The sequence below is a fragment of the Phacochoerus africanus genome, chromosome 1, assembly GCF_016906955.1.
Source record: "Phacochoerus africanus isolate WHEZ1 chromosome 1, ROS_Pafr_v1, whole genome shotgun sequence".
Lineage (NCBI taxonomy): Eukaryota > Metazoa > Chordata > Mammalia > Artiodactyla > Suidae > Phacochoerus > Phacochoerus africanus.
Genome location: NC_062544.1, coordinates 109,978,052 through 109,995,592, shown reverse-complemented (window position 1 = coordinate 109,995,592; position 17,541 = coordinate 109,978,052). Strand labels below are relative to the sequence as shown.

General features: G+C 46.8%; 1 long non-coding RNA gene across 1 annotated transcript in view; it reads left to right on the top strand.

Moving 5' to 3' along the window:
* Positions 1-363: 363 nt before the first annotated feature.
* The window catches only part of LOC125123085 (uncharacterized), a 25,674-nt gene continuing 8,496 nt past the window's right edge, over positions 364-17,541 (top strand). The window contains exons 1-2 of the long non-coding RNA XR_007133974.1: positions 364-2,691; positions 9,590-9,670. This is a non-coding gene — a long non-coding RNA (uncharacterized LOC125123085). The remainder of the gene's footprint in view (positions 2,692-9,589; positions 9,671-17,541) is intronic.

The following is a 17,541-nucleotide window of genomic DNA, read 5'->3' as shown; positions in this document are numbered from 1 at the left end:
TCTCAGGCCTGCAAGGCAGGAACAGCCCCAGCTCCACCTGGACCTGCTGGGTGGTCTCTGGCAAGACCCTTCCCCTCACTGGGTATGCCATTGAGGGCCAGGCTTGGAGGTCTCTGAACTGCAATCCATATGTCCTTTTTTTTTTTTTTTTGTCTTTTTTGCTATTTCTTGGGCCGCTCCTGCGGCATATGGAGGTTCCCAGGCTAGGGGTTGAATCAGAGCTGCAGCCACCTGCCTACGCCAGAGCCACAGCAACGAGGGATCCGAGCCGCATCTGCAACCTACACCACAGCTCACGGCAACGCCAGATCGTTAACCCACTGAGCAAGGGCAGGGACCGAACCCGCAACCTCATGGTTCCTAGTCAGATTCGTTAACCACTGCGCCATGACGGGAACTCCCACATGTCCTTGATGTAAATGACTGTGCTGGAACAGGCTGCAGGGTGGGGTGGAAACTTGCCCTGCTTGTCTCACCACCAGCAGGTGCCAAGGAATTTACACACCTGTGACCTCTGTGGGCCTTCATGCAGGAGGGATAGCAGGGGCACAAGGCTGGCCTGTGCCCTAACCAATAAGCACCTCTGGCCCAGGACCCCAAAGGGAGTTGAGGGAGGCAGTGGGAGCTCAGGTGCCTTTGGTGGGGGAGGATTTTATTTAAATAGTGGTTCTAGTGTGGGACCAAAAGACGCAGAGCTGGGTCTTGGAGCAGCTTCATCCCTGCTGAGCCTCAGTTTCTCCTCTCCAGGTGACCCACAGGAGCTCCCCCTGCCCTAACATGAGGTGTTTGACAGTAGACAGGGTGACTGTGTTCTAAAGTGGTCCAGGGGCAAAGCATGGGGAGAGGGTGGATTTGTTCAGGGACATAGCCCTGGAGAACAAGCTGGGCTCAGCTGCCAGGCCCATGCCCTGGATTATGAGCAAATTGAGTCACCCATCTTGGCTCTGGTTGTGCCTTCCATAGATGAAGTCTGAGGAAGGCTCCAAGAAAGCCTGAACCCAAGGCTGAGTCCCCAAGGCTGAGTCCCCAAGGATTCAGGGGTGATGGAAGGACCCTTAGAGATGATGCAAGGCAGTGGGCAGAGAGACCCAGCTGCCTCCCTGTGCCGTCACCTCCAGAGAAAGGGCAGAGGTGAGCTTTCTTTGGCTGGTTCTACCAAATATGGCAGATTGAATGAGGAAAGGTCTTGGGCTCTGGTTTTTCCAGTCACTCCTATGGTGTCCCCATGAAGGTCCCTGGATGGGAGTGGAACCGATGAAGAGTGAGGATGTCCAGGTTGCCATGGGCATGCACCTTCCCCAGGACTATGGCAGCTCCCCAGTATTTTAATCCTCTCCAATGGTTATCAGCTAGTACTTCTCCCTTTACAAGTCTCAACAGCCTGGCCTGAAGACAGTCCTCAGTTGGTGCAGTGCTTCAGCCTCACTCCAGAGAGCCCCACACACTCCCTGGCTTCTCTCAGGGTCAGTGCACATTCACTGCAGGACCCTTCTATCCATGCTCTCGCTGGGCCTTCCCAACACTTCCTGAACTGGAGCCTCTGGACAGAGTCACAGGAGAGTCCCAGGGCAGCTTGGACAGCTGGGTCAGACCTTTCAACACAGCCGTAGAGCAGACAGGAGCCTTCACGTTAGACAGGGAACAAATTGACAGCCAAAGTCAGTGCATCATTTACAGAAGAGGTACTTGGAACCAAGTCACCACGTGCCATGTAGGTGCTCAGGGAGGCTGATGGAGATGACCACCTGCAGGCAGGTGAGTCCACGGCCCAGTGATGACCTCTCTCCGCTGCTGCAGGAGTCCCTTCAGCTGCAGTGAGTACACTGGTGTCCACTTCACAAGTTGGGTTGGCAAGCCGGGACTCCAGCACCTCCATGAGCCGGCCGACGTCAGAAGCAGCCAGGTGGCACCCAGTTCGAGATACCCTCCATATTTCTGGTCCCCATCTCTTCTCCAGAATGAGGATGCTCCTTTCAAGGATGATGATCATGAGGAAGTGGTACAATCAGCCTCAATCAGGACTTCATGATCACCAGGCAGGGCCAGAGAGGAGAGAGGCCAAGGGAGAGCTCATTGACAGCCCACAGATGGCCTTCTGACAAGCTGAAAAGGGTCACCCCAGTTTTTCCCTTGAGGGCCTGGACTTGGATAGTTATTAAATGACTTCTCAGTGAGCAGATGTGTCCAGGTCACACAGTGCAACAGCCCATTTCCCTCCCACTGCAGCCCTGGCCCTGCATGCAGTGCTGCATGCAACCTCTCAACGCCTGCTTCCTACCCAGCCCTGCCACCTGCTGCTCTCCAACTGCTACTCCTTGTTCTGTCCCCTAGAAATGTCCTCCTCCAGCCCACTGGGTCCTCGGCTGCTCCATCTTCGCAGGCCTGGCTCCCGTGAAGCCAAGGCAGGAGCCTCCCTGCCTTCCAGCCCTTCTCCAGGGCCCCAGCTCTGGCCCCATCATATTACTTGTGTGTGGCAGGTGGGTGCTTGCTACCTCCTGTTTGCCAGACACTCTGCTCACAGCCTTTCCCTGGACTGGCATCCATAGCAGTGGGAGACAAGAGTGGAAGCAGGACAGCTCAGGATGGGCCAGACTCTGAAGAGCCCTGGGTGCCAGGGCACAGCTGCATTTAAGGCTGGAAATGCCTGGAGCGTCTGTGGAAACAGAAGCCCTTCAGGCGTGCCCAGGACAGGTAGGGACCCACAGAGAAATGGAGACCCAGTTAAATTCAGGCCAGGAGCAGACAGGAAGTTGATGCCAAAGTCTCAGGAGAAAGGAACAAGACAGACACCCTATCTGTCTCTCTCTGGGGCTCAAGTTGACCTTGCCTGGGCACCAGGGCCTGATCCTCCTGGCCCAGGGCCTCTTCTACACCTGACAGCGATGTTGCTTGTCTGGCAGGCATCTCTCTGCAATAATCTTCCATGGGACATTGACTTTCTACTCCAGGAAATAATATGCTATGGCCAGGACACCGTTGTTGTGTTTGATGGAACTGGTGTCCTGAAGGCAACAGGGCACAGAGTAACCCCATGAAATCCTGCCTCCCTCCCTCAGTGAACCTCACCAGGGGCCTCCTGGACACCAGTCCTCTTCCTGTGTGGGGTATGGTCTGGAACCTGGCAGACAAGGTTCAAGCCCTCTTCAAGTGAGAAGGGCTTGCTCTTCTCTCCCCAAAAGGCACCAGCAGACTACCTTGCTTACTAGGCAGAGAGAAGGGGGAGCTAGAGAAATGGAGTCCACAGCTAATCCAAAGTGGGCACTGGTGGATTTTTAGAAGGACCTGGGTTCCGACCAAATGTGTTAATTCAGACCACTACTGAGGGTGCCGGGAGCCAGTGCACAACCTGGGCAGCACCTTGCCCACTGCAGCCTCAGAGAAGGCTGGAGGGAGTGATGGTGAGGGGAGGGGGCAGTCAGAGCAGTGCAATGTAAATGAAGCAAGGCTCTGAGTGAGGACCACATGGCCTCAGCTGTCAGCACGCCCAGAGGGGTGGCTGCTTACTGTGGGGTCAGTGAATGACAGGACTGCCCTCCTGTGGGTACTTGGTTAAGATCAGAGTCAGGGTCAGAGTCCACTTAGGAGTCAGGATTGAAGCAAGGGTGAGAGTTTAGAATGAGGTAGGTTAGAGTGAGGGTCCAGGTCGGGTTCAAGTCGACCCAGGGTCTTAGTCCATCCAGGTCAGGGCTGTCCTGGTTGGCTTGGTCAAGAGCTGTGCAAATGTGAGCTCTGGCTTTTAGTCTTGTTATGAGTGAGAACCAGGGGTGGGGCCAGGCTGCTAAGGCCTTTGTCCATGACCTCTGCCAAGTCCTTCCCCTGAGTCTGGTGTGCTGTCTGTAAGGAAGGTTGCTGTGCTGGCGCTATTGTTCTGCCATCTGGGGAGGAGGAGGAGACCTGGAGTGCTTTCTGGGAAGAGTAGGCAAGGGGAGCAGCTTGGCCTTTGGCTTGTGGAGGAGGCTTTCCTAGGCAGGCATTCCCTATGCCTCCAGCACATCAGGCTCTGTTTCCTCCTAACTAAAGGCTCAGGAATCACAAACCGGGTAACCAAGGTCCTCAGGGTAAAGAGGACCACAATGCATTCTTCTCCCAGAGAAACAGGACTGAGCGTCTAGGTCGGGATGGGAACTGAATGTAGACAGTCTCACTCCAGGTAAGCCTGGAGCCCAGGTGTCTGGGCCACCTCCCCTCCCCTCATAGGCACAGAAGGTGCCTCAAGATGGGCAAGTTTCCCAAAGCCATCTTTGCATGTGCTCCTGGCTGAGGTCTGCCCTCAGGTCCAAGAGGGGCTGGCAGAAGACCAAGAAAGGGGAAGACAGTCCCATCCGCAGGGCAGGTGGTGGGGGTGGAGGGGTAGGAGGTGAGAGATCCAGCAATCAGTTCAGTTTAGAGCAGTAGCTGTGGTCTGGAGGAAGCACACAAAAGAGGTTTGTTTTTATTTTCACAGTAGACAGAGACCACAGGGCACCAGCAGTAAGATGAAGCTAAGGAAGATCATATCAGCATCTAGAAAATTAATCTTGTTTTGTCATTTTGGTGGAGGCCATCCTGCCTCCCAAGTCCATAGACCTCAGTGTAGTATCCCAAGAGTGAGTGTCCAGGGCTTAGATTGAAGGCAGTGGTAATGGTCTGGGACAAGGTTGCTAAAGCCTTCTGAGTTGACAGACTGGGTCAGGTGTCCTGCAGGTGAGAGTCACGTGGATAAGCCCCTTCCTCCAACATCTCTGACCTCCAGGGGTCCGAGCTGCGCCTTCCCCACCACTGGAGCTCTCATGGCTGCATGGTTAGTACATGTATGACCTGACTCTGCAGCATGGGGACTTTACTCTTTTAAAAATCCTTGCCTTTTAAAACTCTGGCTGGATTCATCCATAGATTACTATGCAGTGTTGCAAAACATGGTAGATATGCTGAACGGACCACCTTAGGAGGTCACCCCCTACTCGTGCTCTAGCAAGTGTAGGCCGAAGGTTATAAGGGAAGCCCCATGCTAGCTTCTCCCACCCCCAGCTCTACTCTGCCACCCACAAGGCCCTGCAGCCTGATTTTTTTTTTTTAAAAGAATACCTATATTTTAAATATTTTTAGTGGTCTTTAGACTATTCTCTAAAATCTTATAACACTACATTTCTGTAAGAGCCTGGTTTCTTTAAGCAAGGCGCAGGAGGGAAAAGGGGGTCTCTTGTAGCCAGGGTAGGCCTTTTCTCATCCCGCTTAATATGTCATAATTAATTGAATTTAAATGGGTGGTACTTTTCTAGGGAAGTGCCCCAATTAGGGTCCACTTATCTTTTGCAGCTTTTTTTTTAAGAGTCCACTTCATCTTTTCATGACACCTGTCGTCTAGGTACTGTGCACGAAATGTCCCATGAACGCTAGATAACTGCCAGATAACTGCCATCCAGTCCTTGTTTGACTGGATGTGTTCAGGAAGTTCATATATGTAGCAGCACATTTAGGAGTTCTTGAATAGCATGGCCTGCCTTTGCTCTGCAAGTGGGAATTGTGTCATAACCCATAAAGGTTATCACTGTAGTCAACATCCAGTGATACCCCTGGGAGAGGGGTAAGGGGTCTCTACAGTCTATTTCCCAGGACTATGCACCCCTGGGTTCCTTGCTGGTGGAGCTGTAAGTCAGACACATTAGCAAGGCTCCCTTGACCTCATGTACTGGCATTGCCAGGCTTTGATCTGTGGCTTGATTGCCATGCCCTGTATGACAGTATTCAGGCAGCTTTGCACTTTACCTGCATGGTGTGGAATCAGTCAGCTTGTCAGTTCCAGTGATGTTCATTGCCATAGGGCCCTTTTCCATGGATATTCACCTGGCTCATGAAGAGAGGGCATGGATCCTGTGCTGTCTGCTGCCACAGTGTTTGTCCCTAAGGGGCTGGGACTCGATCATCCAGTTGTTTGGTTGTCAGGTGCCAGAGCACACTGACAACCCATTGACTAGTGGTTACAAGGTGGTGAAAACGTAATAAGATGTGTTCAAGGGGTGTCTTCCAGGACAAGCACCTGTCTGCATATCTGTGCACGGGACAGAATTTTTCTTTCTATATCAATTTAGTTTTTTTCCCGTGACTGCCCAGCTGCAGTGGGCATCTTAATTTAACTGGTCGGTCTGTACATCATGCCCAGGCATCCTCCAGGATCCTTGTGCACTGAAGACCCCATGTCTGACACAGCGATGCCTAGGGCCACCCCCCTTTCCTGCAGGAGGAAGATTCCATTGATGGCTGATTTACTCCTTTCTCAGATATACCGTTTTCATCCAGTAACAGGGGCTTGCTGGACAGGGCCTACTTTATTTCATCATAGACTTGCTGGGGAGGAACAACACAAGGGGAGCTAGTCTCTCATTGTCCACCAAGTCCTAGTGACCAGCCAGTAATGGCACTCAACTGGAGTAGGGTGAGCCCTGTCAGGCAGCTGCCTCTAAAATACCAGGGGTCGCCTTCGCTGAGTGTCACTTCCTTCTGCCACAGGCTCCAGGCTCCGTTATCTCAGACCCTGCGTATCCCACGCTTGCCATTTGAAAGGCTCTTTAGGATGAATTGGCCTGAGCCAGAGCAGTGTATACAGCCTGCTGGCTGCTTTAAGCACTTCTGTGTCCACACCTCTGTAGTGGGTGTGTGGTGATCTAGTTCCCCATCCACCCTTGTCTTCTATTTTATTTATTTATTTATTTTGCTTTTTAGGGCCCCACCCACAGCATGTGGAAGTTCCCAGGCTAAGGGTCTAATTGGAGCTACAGCCACCGGCCTATGGCCAGAGCCACAGCAACACAGGATCTGAGCTGGGTCTGCGAACTACATCACAGCTCGCGGCAACCCCGGATCCTTAACCCACCAAGCGAGGCCAGGGATCGAACGTGCAACCTCATGGTTCCTAGTCAGATTCGTTTCCATTGTGCCACGATGGGAACTCCCCACCCTTGTCTTCTTCTTTTTTTTTTCTTTTTCACAGTGCTTAGTTTTCTTTTCTTTTTCTTTTTTTTTTCTTTTCCCACTGTACAGCAAGAGGATCAAGTTATCCTTACATGTATACATTACAATTACATTTTTTTCCCCACCCTTTGTTCTGTTGCAACATGAGTATCTAGACAAAGTTCTCAATGCTATTCAGCAGGATCTCCTTGTACCCACCCTTGTCTTCTAAACTGCTTTACTGCCACTACATGGATGCGCTGAGGAACCTGGAGGGCTCCCATTTTGCACTTGTCCCAGCATCACTGTCCTGACCTTGGCCTTTCCCCAGGGGCAGCATTCCTCAGGTTCAGGAGTAGTTCTCATCCTAAAACCTCTATTTCCTCAGCCAGGCAGCAGGATCAGCCACCTGGCTATATGGAATGTCCACTGAATGAAACAGCACAGAATAGTTTCAAGGACACAGTAAGGGCCAAGGTCGGCTGAAGTGGCACCTCTGTAACCTAAAAAAGATAGCTTGAAGCACCACCATTGCCTGGAGAGGAGCTTCCAGAAATCTGACATAGGAGCAAGTAGGGCCAGAGCCCAGTGGAATATGGCTTTTTTCCCTAAGACAGCCTTCTGACTGGGTCACAAATCCAGCACACAGTGACAGCTTTTGCATCACAAAGTCAGGTCCCTCCACCTTGTGAGGGATGGCAGTTCTTTTCTTGACACCAGAGGGATGCACCCCTTTCTCTGAGTTCTGGGTTCCTGCCCCATGGGGCCCATCTTCCAACTTTTCTGTGATTTCATATGTTTATCCTCTTCTATTTCTTCTTCCAGCCCTAGGGAGAGTAAGCTGCTTTGTAAAACTCTTTGAACATTCCTTTTTTGCCTCTTTAGCTCTTCACTTGCTGGGTGTGGTGGGCAGAATGATTGTCCTAATCCCCGGTCCAGGTCCTGTGACCTAATCCCTAAGAGCTGTGAATATGCCACCTTATAAGGACCTTGTGATGGGGAGCTGATCCTGGGTTATCTGGATGGGCCCAATTTAATCACAAGAGTCCTTAGATGTTGAGAATCAGAGGGAGATGAGACCACAGAGGAATGACCCAAGAGATGGAGGATGGGAGCACAGGAATGTTAAAACCCCTAGAAACTGGAAAAGGCAGAGAAACGGATTCTCTCCTGTAGCTTCCAGAAAGGAATACAGCCCTTGAGAACCGTGTCAGATTTCTAACCTATGGAATTGAGAGAGAATGCACTTGTGTTGTTCGAAGCACCGTACGTGTGATAATTGGCTGTAGCAGCAATAGAAAATACAGACACTGGTTAATGCTTTTATATGAAGTTCTCTTTGTTAGTATAACTAACGAGGCTTCATCTGTCCTGCTCCCACTAATGCAGAGACTCCCTTCCAGCTCTCATCACTCCAGGTGGCGGGCAGTGTGAGCTCAGGGCAGACCCCATCTCTTCTACCTCCTTCTCTCTGGCCAGCTCTAACTTCAGGAAATTCTTCGCTCTGATTCAGCTTTTGTGTGCTCTAATCTTGCATGTCCTGTAACTGGCCCTTGGATGGCACAGATCCCATAGGATTGCTGGAAGGCAAGATTCTGTCCCTTCCTTGCTTATGCCATCTTCAGCTTATTGATTTCCCTGTCATCACCTAGGGCCTCCCCAAAGCTGGGAACTTTGGCTCCAAACCCTGTTCAGCCTTACACTTTAGGCCCTCTGGTCACATGGACCCAAATCACTCAGGGCAGGTAACCACATGCTCCCTGGTTCTCTCTCTTTAAAAAGGATGTAGCTTCTCCCACAAACCTCCACAAAAATAAATACCAGATAAATTGTATAGCTAAAAGGTAAACATAAAACTCTAAATATATGAGAGGAGATAGGAGAATAAATCCCCATGTTACGGTGCAAAAGACCATTTTAAGGGTGAGCATTAACTCCTATTGGTGCTGCCTAAAGGTTTGGGGGATCAAATTAAAATAGTAGACCACCTGGTAGGCTGTGCTAGCTGTCAGCGCATAGGCTGGAAAATTCACTCAAGAATTGGAGGGTTGGAATTCCCGTCATGGTGCAGTGGAAATGAATCCGACTAGGAACCATGAGGTTGTGTGTTCAATCCCTGGCCTCGCTCCATGGGTTAAGGATTTGGCGTTGCTGTGGCTGTGGTGTAGGCCGGCAGCTACAGCTCTGATTGGACCCCTAGCCTGGGAACCTCCACATGCTGCGGGTGTGGCCCTAAAAAGACAAAAGACAAAAGACAAAAAAAAAATGGAGGGTAAAGTGATGTGCTTGTACATGTGAATAAATAATAGAGTTAATGTTGGCTAGTAGAATATCCAGGTTGACCTTGACATTTCAGGAACTGCTGACCCCCTGCTATTCTAGAGAACAGAGAAAAAAACCTTTGTTAGCTGAGAAAGGTAAATTCTCTTCTGACGAGAAAAGATGTACAGTGTCTCCACTTCAGGGGCTCCTATGGATTCCTAAGAAAGAGTCCCCTTTGGGAACTTTGGACACATTGTCCATCCTGATGCTACACTCAGACAACAGCAGTGAAATTTATAATTTTTTGTTGATGCTGTCTAAAGGTTTTGGGGACAAAGTGAAAACTTCTGTCAGTTATCATTGCCTATATGTAAGAGAGCTATTTTGTTTCTTTTCACAGGGAAACTATTAAAGATTCTTAGAGATAGAAATATTCATATCTTCGGGTTATCTCCCGGATTACAATGTTTCCTCACCTTAGGTGAGTAATTTATTCTTGAGAAATATGTTTTTACTGAATATTAGATAAGTTTAGGGAATGATTGTTGGTTTTGTTAGGTCTGATAATTTTATGTCCGTTATATGGAAAATGTATTTTCAGAGAAATTTTCAGAGAAGCCTAAGGAGTGAAATGTCAATATATCTGTAATTTATTTTCAAAAATATTTGCAAAACAGTAATTGGTGAAGAAAAACATGGCAAAATATTAGCAATTTTTAAATTTTGATCACATATACATGCATATTCATTATACTTTAAATTTGAAAATGTTTACACTCTAAAGATCAGAGAAGAAAAGAGCATAAACCTCATCTGAGGCAAATTCTCCTAAGTTAAAAACACAGTTAAGTTTAATTTCAGTGGAAAATTGTTAATTCATTCCCAAGCCCTGAATTTAAGCTCTCTTTATGTTAAAATAACACAAACTTCCTTTAAAGTAGTCAGTTTATTCTAGTCATTAAAGTTATCTGTCATAACCTGACATAATATGCCAGGCTCACTCTATTAACTTTATGTCTGTCTACCTATACTGCTTCAGGTCTTTTGTGTCTCTTACATACTGTATACCTAAAATCCTGGTTATAAATTACACTATCAGTGTATTTTACTTGAGTCTTTCATCCAAGAATCCATCAGAAAACACAGTATGGAATTAAAAAGTCTATGAAAATAATGTCAATAAAGCACCTAGACTGCCACCCCAGGAAACCAGCAGACCAAAAGTCAATCAGTGAGACAGGACATTGATCCTGCCAGTCTCTTCTGTCCTCACGGCAGCTCCTTTAAAGAGAAAGATTCCTCACCCCTCCATGTTTTTGGCTGACCCAAGGCATATGGAGTTCCTGGGCCAGGGATCAGATCTGAGGCACAGTTTGGACCTACGCTGCAGCTTCAGCAATGTTTTATTCTTTAACCCACTGGGCCAGCCTCAGGATCGAACCTGCATTCTAGCGCTATAGAGACACGGCCAATCCCATTGCACCACAGCTGGAACTCCAAGGAGAAAGATTCTTAGGGGTAGGGCAGAGGTCTCCATTTCCCTAAAAGAGATCAAAGGCCACACACACCTATCCAGGTGTGCTGGGGAAACTCACAGAAGGGAAGGACTTAACCTTTCATGACTCTGGGATACAGACACCTGTATGCCTCCTATCAGGCCCATAGGTGACTTGTACCTTGGGGTTGTCATAAGAGACCTTCTGGTGCTTAAGGAAACACCACCAGTGGATCCTGGAGCCCTCAGATAACTGCAGAGGAATCTTCAAAGTGAGGCTACCATCGCTTTTTCAGGCTCACTGGGTATGTACACCCTGAGGGCATGTTTCCCTCAAGGAGAATCATCCAGTTGGAAAAGGTGGTGTGAAATCAGATTTAAATCATGCCTTATTTTAGCTGAAGTGATTGGTGACACCACCTTGGCTCTGGAAGGAATTCGGGGCAGCCTCAGCTCACAGGTCAAGGTTGTTAGGATGATAGAATATCCCTAGATTTTCTCCTTGCAGGAGAAAGTGGAGCCTGCAGTTGCTAATACATCCTGCCCACCAGGATTAATGCCTTGGATCAGGAGGGGAGGTTAATACAGAGACTTAAGGAGAAAGCTGCCAGGCTTCCTAAAGTAGAAATCCCTGATGGTTGACGGGATTTGTTCAACTGCTAGGATCTGGACCCTGGGGGACATGACTGAGGTCGGTATTGTAGGCGGGCTTCATCCTGAAGCTTAAGGGCCTTTTCGCAGTTGATTTAACATGCTGTATGAATCAAACTAAATGTTTTTGGTTGGCTGTCAGTCAGATGTATCAAATCAGGAATGAATTCTTCTAAACACTATGCAAGAGTCTCCTAGAAAACTATACTATCTCTCTCCTTTGTGGGTTTTTCTTCCCTCTGTTTGTTCTCTGCCTTCCTTGTATCCTTCTCTCTTCTTGTCCCAAGTCCTCTGTAGACTCAGGAGCTGTCCTTCAAGACAGCCTTCTGGGACTAGGAGGTTCTGAATGGGACCACGTGTCAACAAGGGGCAGGGACCACCCTTCACTAAAGCCGTAAATGCACAATTATGTTTATTAGGGAAACTACCAGCAGAGAAGCCACAGAGCACACACAGAGGAAGGCTCAAGCCTGGCACAGCTGGACTGGGCACATGTGGGAAGGTTCCAGAAGCACCACACCCCTGTAATGCCCTTCAATTTATAATCATTTGGACGATTATGAAACACTGAAATCTTCCTGGTCAAGAAGTTCCCTTGTCAAAAGAAGAAGCCTCTGAAGCTAAGCCGCTGACATCAGACTGTTCTATGTGGACTAATTCAGATAGGCTGAGCTAGCTCTCTGCTAAAAAGGGGGAGGAAATAAGCCTGGGGTGACTATTCAATCTCCTCAGTCCTGCTCTGAATGGGGTATTGTTGAGGAGTTTCTCATAGAGCAATGTGCTTGTGCAAACCCTCCATTCATTCACCCAACAGATAGATTTTGTGTCTCATAACATACTATGAGTGTTGTTCCAGAGCCTAGGGCTGTACTGGATGCCAAGGCAGCCAAGATTTCTGCCTTCACATTCAGCCTCTGAGCCCCCTGAGGTGGTCGTGGTCTTTCCAGTTCTAACTTACTTTATCTTTTCCCTTCAGCCAGACGGGGGTAGTTGAAACCTTCGAGGTCTTCTCCCATTGCCTTTCTCAAGTTCTCCCAAAGTTGGCCTCCAGCCCAGTAGATGCTTTATCCCGATTATCCTTCCATAGATTAGAGAAAAGGAAGCAGGGTCTGCCCGTCTCCAAGGAGCAATTTAGGACTATTCAAATCTCTGAGAGGATACTAAGGCAATGGGACAGAATGGATCAAGAGCTGAGCTTCAAAGCCTGACTCATCCTTTCAGGTTCTTTTTTGATGTTGAACAAACTAATTCCACGACATACACCTGTTATTTTCCAGGAACTAAAACAGGTTCCATTAGAAATATGTTGTTCCTGGAAGAAATTTCCACTGGAGCTTTAAAAATGATGAGTTACATACTTATAAGTGAACATGAAAAGTTGATTTTATGATCAGTCCCAAAAGAAGAATTTCCTTCTATTTTTATTTCTGTGCTTTGCAAACAGATTGAACTAAAACATTTGTAACCCAAACATATCAGTCAATAAAAATCTCTTTAGTATAGATATTTCCTAGTCAGCAATGCTTGGATAAAGTCAGAAATCCCTTTTTAATGCTCAGAGATGAGGCATTCTCAAAATGTTTCACCTGCCAGCACACCCATAATGAAACCTTTCCTCGTGGAAGTGGAATCTCCAAATCCAAAACCTCTTCCTTGACCATGAGTTCATCATTCTCTCTGATTATGTGCTTTGTGCTGGAGATGAGCATGGAACCAGCCAAATTTCTGCCAAACTTCTACCCTCCATTTAGAAGTCCAGACAGACATCCAAACAGAAGGCTCTAAGCCATCCATTTTTGCAGTATCTAAGAAGTATCCTGAGGAGGTGGCATTCTAGAATATTTGTGCAGTGACCTGGAGATAGAATTCCTTCTTTATTTCACACTCCATTTAAAAGGAACCACTTTCACCAACTTCCTGAGTGACCTACAACCCACCAACTGCCTTTTCTACTCTTCACCCCATAACTTCTTAGGCAGCTTTGTTCTATCTCACTTGAATTTTCTCTACTCATTCCTCCTAATGAACAAATATGCCTTTTACCTCCCTTGTACCTATGCTGAGTGAGCCATCACTCATGGAAATGGGGCAGCAGCTGCCCAGAGGGGGTGACCTTGAGGAGGTTGGGAGACTTTGAACTTCTCTTATAAATTAAGCAGTAGAAAGATAATTTTTGGGGGGGCACACTTGCAGCATGTAGACGTTCCCAGGACAGGGACTAAACCCACGCCTCAGCCTGCAATCTGTACCACAGCTGGTCAACACCGGATCCTTAACCTGCTGCACCACATGGGAACTTCCAAAGACGATAATTTTTTTTTTAATTTTTAATTTTTTTTGTCTTTTTTTTTTTGCCATTTCTAGGGCCGCTCCCGCGGCACATGTAAGTTCCCAGGCTAGGGGTCAAATCGGAGCTGAGCTATAGCTGCCAGCCTACACCACAGCCACAGCAACGCCAGATCTGAACCGCATCTGCAACCTACACCACAGCTCACGGCAATGCCGGATTCTTAATCCACTGAGCAAGGCCAGGGATCAAACCCGCAACCTCATGGTTCCTAGTCGGATTCGTTAATCACTGAGCCATGATGGGAACTCTAAAAGATGATAAATTTGAATGGCATTAAAATTACTATCATCCTTGAACTAGAGTGTAGTGGTCTGACTCTAAACCTTGTAAATTTTAAAAGGTGGAACTGACACTTTGAAGGTAGAACTGGCAGGATTTGTGAGTGGCTTAGATGGGAGGTTTAAGAGAAAGAAGGGAGGTGGAGTGACTTTATTTTAGTCAGAGTAACGGGGTGAGTAGAGCACCATTTATGGAGATAATGAGATTGGGGGTGGTGGAAGTTGGGAGTGGAAGTGGAGAAGACTTCTGGAAGAAAATCTTAGGAAGCTTTGATCTTGAAAGTTTAAATGTAGGAACAGCCTTTAAGTGCACTCACTTGAAGCCCATTTGTAACTCTAGAAATTATCATTCTTAAAAGCTTAGCTTCTTATCTATTCAGTTGTTTTACACCACCATTTGTACTATTTGCCTACTATAATTTATTATGTATCAGGCATTGGACTTTACTTATGAGGAAGGTACTATTATAAACTGTATTATAAAGATAAGGGGAGTTCCCGTCATGGCTCAGTGGTTAACGAATCCGACTAGGAACCATGAGGTTGCAAGTTTGATCCCTGGCCTTGCTCAGTGGATTAAGGATCTGGCGTTGCCATGAGCTGTGGTGTAGGTCGCAGACTCGGCTTGGATCTGGCGTTGCTGTGGCTGTGGCGTAGGCCAGTGGCTATAGCTGCAATCAGACCCCTAGCCTGGGAACCTCCATATGCCTTGAGAGTGGCCCTAGAAAAGCCAAAAGCCAAAAAAAAAAAAATTAAAAAATAAAAAAATAAAGACAAGGAAACTGAAGCTTAGTTCTTAAATTAATTTGACTTAAATAAGATCACCCAGCTGGAATTAAGCACAGTAGAATTCTCTTTCTGTATATTTATGTTATATGAAGCTCAGGTCTTAAATAACTTGACTAAGATCAATAATTCTCTTTCTGTGTATTTGTGTCATATGGAAAATTAGCCCAACATAGTAGATACTTTGTAACTTTGAAACAAACAGCACCAGCTCCCTGGTCCCTGTGAAATACATGCTCTCTTGTCCAGCAGCCTCTCGTAATCACTAGATCCTTTATCCAGTGAGTACACAGTACTTACTTGCTGAGAAAGAGAGTCTAAGAGAGATGTCTTTGAAAAATTCCCTGGAATCCTCTTGGATTTTGGATATTTATACCCACTACATTTCTTCACCCAGAAATGGTGACATAAGATCAGATATTGGCAGCACATATGAAATCGGGACTGCTCTGGAGAGCCCAGGTTATTAGGCTACCCTTAGCTAGAACTGGAAGTGGTTTATTTGCAGAGAGAGAGAGTAGACTCTGAGTGCTCTCCTCCCAGTAAGTAACCCAGCACTGTCGTCTCAGATCGATGCTTTTCCCTAGAGGTGTAACTTGGCGCTCTAGAGCATTGCCCATGTCTGGGGCCTCAGGTCCCAGCAGACTTTTCATGCGATATGGGAATTCTTGTCTCTAAAGAACAGCCCCACTCCCTGGTCCAGACTCTGAAATCTCCTTTTAATCCACATGCTTCATAATTTTGTTTGTAAGAGAAATGTCCAGGCAGCTTCAAGAAGGGAATTTATTGGAGTTCCCATTGTGGCACAGTGGAAACGAATCTGACTAGGAACCATGAGGTTGCCAGTTCGATCCTTGTCCTTGCTCAGTGGATTAAGGATCTGGCATTGCCCTGAGCTCTGGTGTAGGTCACAGACACAGCTCGGACCCCGTGTTGCTGTGGCTGTGGCATAGGCTGGCAGGTGTAGCTCTGATTCACCCCTAGCCTGGGAACTTCCATATGCCGTGGGTGCAGCCATAAAAAAGAGAGGAAAAAAAAAAAAAGGAATTTATTATACAGACGCAGTAGTACCTCTTGGAGCCTGAGTCGCAAAAGCACCCAGACCCTGGGAAGGACCAGAACTGGAAGGAGAGGGCTGCCAAGAACCCTGGACGGCGCTTTAGTCACCCGTCTGTCTTTCTGCAGGTGTCCACCCTCTTGTTTCCTAGCAGTTAGATGTCTCAGCTTTCCAGTGGCTGTGGTGGCCTCTGGAACTCAGATTTCCATGATTAGTTAGGATGCTCAGAAGAAAATGGATTCTGTCTTGGCCCTACCCCACCCCTGGGGAATGTCTGCTGGGTCTGCACCGCACTATCTTCTGAACTCGAGTCAGAACAGGGCTTTGTGGCACAAACATGACTTTGTGGGGTCACAGATTTGAAGAGGAATAACCAGAAAGAAAAAAAAAAAAAAAAAACTTCTCTGAGTTTAGCTCTGGGAAGCCACTGCTCAGAACAGTTCAGGGTGCGACCTTGACTGGGTTGCAACCAGGAGGTCTGTTGAGGTGCTGTGAGTGTTTGCTGTTTGGTCACAGTCCCCTTAGGTCTGTGGGGACTGATTATTTTCTCCCCAATTTTTATTTGAGAAACTCCTGCTTCCCCATTCCATGTAGGCCCGGTGGGAATTATACAGTATCTGTTGCTTCATGGCTGGCTTATTCCACTTAGCCTAATGTCCTCAAGGTTTATTCATGTTGTAGCATATGTCAGCCCTTCCTTCTTAAGGCTCACTAGTGTTCTGTTCTGTGGGTAGACCACATTTTACTTATCCATTCATCTTTTGATGGACCCTTGGGTTGCTTCCACCTTTTGGCTATTATGAATAATGCTGCTATGAACATAAGCATACAACTGTCACTGCAAGATCCTGCTTTCAGCTCTTTTGGGTATATAAGTGGAAGTGGAATTGCTGGATCATATGATAATTTTATGGTTAATTTTTTTGTGGAACTGATATATTGTTTTCCACAGTAATTACACCATTTCACATTCCCACTAACAATGTGCAGCTTCCATTCCTCCACATCCTCACCAACACTTGTTATATTCTGTTTTTTTTTTTTTTTTTTTGATAATGGCCATCTTATGGATGTGAGGTGGTACCTCGTGGTAATTTTGATTGCATTTCCCTAGTGACAAGTGATGGTGGGCATATTTTCATGTGCTTATTGGCCACTTGTGTATTTTCTTTGGAGATTTCTATTGAATTTCTGCTTGAATATGACTATTCAAGCCCATTGCCCATTTTTCAATTCAGTTATTTATTTTTTGTTATTGAGCTATAGGAGTTCTTTATATATTCTAGATACAAATCTCTTGTCAGATATATGCCTTCTACACGGTTTCTTTCATTCCATGGGCTACCTTTTTGCTCTGTTAATTGTGTCATTTGATGTACAGGAGTTTTTTATTTTGATGTAATTCAATTTGTCTGTTTTTTGTTTTCATATATAAGTCATGTCCAAGAAATCACAGTCAAATCCGATGTCGTAGTTTTCCCTATGTTTTCTTCTCAGAGGTTTATAGTTTTAGCCCTTATGTTTATGTCTTTGATCCATTTTGAGTTTATTTTTTTAAGTGGTATAAGGTAGGTGTCCAAATAGTTCATTCTTTTCCATGTGGACATCCAGTTTTGTTTGTGGAAAAGACTGTCCTTTCTCCATTGAATGTTCTTGCCACCCTTGTTGAAAATCATCTGACCACATATGCAAGAGTTTATTTCTTGGCTCTCTATTCTACTCCATTGGCCTATTG